The 3,309-nt window shown below is 42.2% G+C and overlaps 1 pseudogene; it reads left to right on the top strand.

The window, feature by feature from the left end:
• Nucleotides 1–461: 461 nt before the first annotated feature.
• Nucleotides 462–749, top strand: LOC105534013 (annotated as a pseudogene).
• The last annotated feature ends 2,560 nt before the right edge of the window (nucleotides 750–3,309 follow it).

The raw sequence follows: 3,309 nt of genomic DNA, 5'->3' as shown, positions 1-3,309 counted from the left end.
CGCTCTTGTTGCCCAGGCTGGAGTGCGATGGCGCACTCTCGGCTCACCACAACCTCCGCCTCCCGGGTTCAAGCGATTCTCCTGCCTCAGCCTCTCTAGTAGCTAGGATTACAGGTAGGTGCCACCACGCCTGGCTAATTTTGTATTTTTAGTAGAGATGGGGCTTCTCCGTGTTGGTCAGGCTGGTCTCGAACTCCTGTCCTCAGGTGATCCACCCGCCTCAGCCTCCCTCAGTGCTGGGATTACAGATGTAAGCCACTGGCCTTAGTAAATTATTTTGTATTGTGAAATATTGGGTTGAATCACATGAATTCTCATTTTGTAGGTTAATAATGACTGCATATTGACTTCCGTCCAGATCGCTTCATATCTGCTAAGTGAACCTTACAGGTCCTTCTAGATCCTGAAGTGGATTAGGTGCCACTGTTGCTGCTCGTTTGAATCCAGAACTGTAACCAGACATGGGACTGGAGGACGAGCGAAAGATGCTGACCGAATCTAGAGATACAAAGGAGGAGGAAGAAGAGGAGGAGGAATTAGTGTTTCTACATCAGGATCCCCTAACAACAGTGAGAGAGCAATGCGAGCAGTTGGAGAAATGTGTAAAGGCCCAGGAGCGGCTGGAGCTCTGTGATGAGCATGTATGCTCTCAATCACATACAGAAGAGGATTGCACGGAGGAGCTCTTTGACTTTTTGCATGCAAGGGACCATTGTGTGGCCCACAAACTCTTTAACAACTTGAAATAAATATATGGACTTATTCACCCCAGCCTTCATCACCTGGGCATCAGGATATTTCCTTACGGTTTTGGATATGCCATTTGTTTCTTATTTGTGTAACTGTAAGTTCACATGAACCTCATGGATTTTGGCTTAGTCTGGTAGCTTCTATGTAGTTCGTCTTAATAAAGTTATTTCATCTTAATAAAATTCTGTGGTCTGCGATCTGCAAAAAAAAAAATGACTGCATATTGGCAATTACACATAGTTTAATCAAATAAAACACATTCAGAAAGGTGCATGGTACATAAACACATGGCTTAAAAATTATTATTATTTGAGATGGAGTTTCACTTTTGTTGCCCAGGCTGGAATGCAATGGCTCGATCTCAGCTCACTGCAACCTCCACCTCCCTAGTTCAAGTGATTCTCCTGCCTCAGTCTCCCAAGTGGCTGGGATTACGGGTGTGCACCACCATGCTCAGTCAATTTTGTATTTTCAGTAGAAATGGGGTTTCACCATGTTGGTCAGGCTGGTATCGAACTCCTGACCTCATGATCCTCCCACCTTGTCCTCCCAAAGTGCTGGGATTACAGGTGTGAGCCACCATACCTGGCTCAGAATTATTATAAGACAATATCCAAGTGTCCACTAACCAGGCCAAAAATAAAATATTGCCACCAACCTAGAAGCCCCCTGCAGGATCTTCTGCTGTCAGGAATTCCCCCTTACTCATTAAAGGTAACCACTATCCTAACTTTTCTGGTAATTCTTACCTTTCCTTTGTTCTTTTATCACCTAAAGATTATGGTTTTGGTTTGTCTGCTTTTGAACTTTGTATAAACTTACACAGTGTGTTTTCTTTTGTACCTGGCTTTTTTCTTTTTCTATTTCCTTGTTTATTTATTTATTTTATTTTTAGTAGAGACGGAATTTTACCATGTTGGCCAGGCTGATCTCGAACTCCCGGCCTCAAGGGATCCACCCACCTCGGCCTCCTAAAGTGCTGGGATTACAGGTGTGAGCCACCGCGCCCAGCCATGTACCTGGCTTTTTTCTTTTCTTTCTCTTTTCTTTTTATTTGAGAGATTTATCTGTGTTTGTTTTATCCATCTGTAGTCCATTCATTATTACTATATAATATCCTATTTTATAAATAAAATACCCATGATTGGTTCCTGATGGACATTTGGGTTGTTTCCACTTTGGGGTTATTACAAACTATGCTGCCATGAGTCTTCTTGTCCATGTCCCCTGTGTAAGCTGAACACATTTCTGTTTGGTATTGTCTCAGTTGGTTCTGGTTGCTGTAACAAAATACTATAGTCTGGGCAACTTATAAACAGCAAACATTTAGTGCTAACAGTTCTGGAGGCTGGGAAGTTCAAAATCAAGGCACCAGCAGATTTGGTGACTGGTGAGGTCCTGCTTCCTTCATAGGTGGCACTTTCTTGTTGTGTCATTATATGACAGAACAAGCAAAGAAGCTCCTACAGCCTCTTTTATGATAAGGGCGCTAATCCCATTCACAAATGCTATGACTTCATGATCTAATCACCTCCCAAAGGCCTTACTTCTCAATACTGTCACTTGGGGGTTAGGATTTCAACATATGAATTTTAGGGAGACACAAACATTCAGACCATAACAAGTACAAACCTAGGAAAAGAATAGCTGGGTCACAGAGAACGCATTATTTTCTTTTTTCTTTTTCTTTTCTTTTTTTTTTTTTTGAGACGTCGTCTCGCTCTGTCACTAGGCTATAGTGCAGTGGCGCGATCTCGGCTCACTACAACCTCTGCCTACCAGGTTCAAGCAATTCTCCTGCCTCAGCCTCCTGAGTAGCTGAGACTACAGGTGCCTGCCACCACGCCCGGCTAATTTTTGTATTTTTAGTAGAGATAGGGTTTCACCATGTTGGTCAGGCTGGTCTCAAACCCCTGACCTCGTGATCCACCCACCTCGGCCTCCCAAAGTGCTGGGATTACAGGCGTGAGCCACCACGCTCAGCCCGAACGCATTATTTTCAACTTCGGATGATAATGTCAACTGTTTTCCAAAGTGGGCATAACGATTTGCACTCCTAGCAGTGCTAGAGGTCCAGTTGCTTCACATCAGCACCAGTACTTAGAAATGTCATTCTTAGTTTTAGATATTTGGTATCTCATTGTGCTTTTAGTTTAGGTTTCCCTGATAACAAATAAAGTTGAGCACTCTTTCATATGCTTTTTGGCATTTCTGTATTTTCTGTGAATTTCCTGTTCAAGTCATTGCTCATTTTTTGACTGAGTTGCCTGCCTTTCTTACTGCTTATTTGGGATTTGAGCCTTTTGTTGCTTATATGCATTCCAACCATCATCTCTGTGGCTTGACTTTTCATTATGTTCATAGTGCCCTTTTATAGCCAGGATTTCTTAATTTTAATGTAGAAACATTTATCAATCTTTTATTTGGCTTGGCCCTTTTTGGATCTTACTTAAAAACTCTTCCTGTACCCCAAGGTCACAAAGATATTCATGTATATTGTTTTCTTTTTTCTTTTCTTTTCCTTTCTCTTTCCTTCCTTCCTTTCTTTCTTTTCTTTTT

This window comes from Mandrillus leucophaeus, unplaced genomic scaffold (assembly GCF_000951045.1).
Source record: "Mandrillus leucophaeus isolate KB7577 unplaced genomic scaffold, Mleu.le_1.0 Scaffold13, whole genome shotgun sequence".
In the NCBI taxonomy this organism is placed as follows: domain Eukaryota; kingdom Metazoa; phylum Chordata; class Mammalia; order Primates; family Cercopithecidae; genus Mandrillus; species Mandrillus leucophaeus.
Note: the sequence above shows the minus strand (reverse complement) of the source record. Positions and strands in the feature narration are given on the sequence as shown.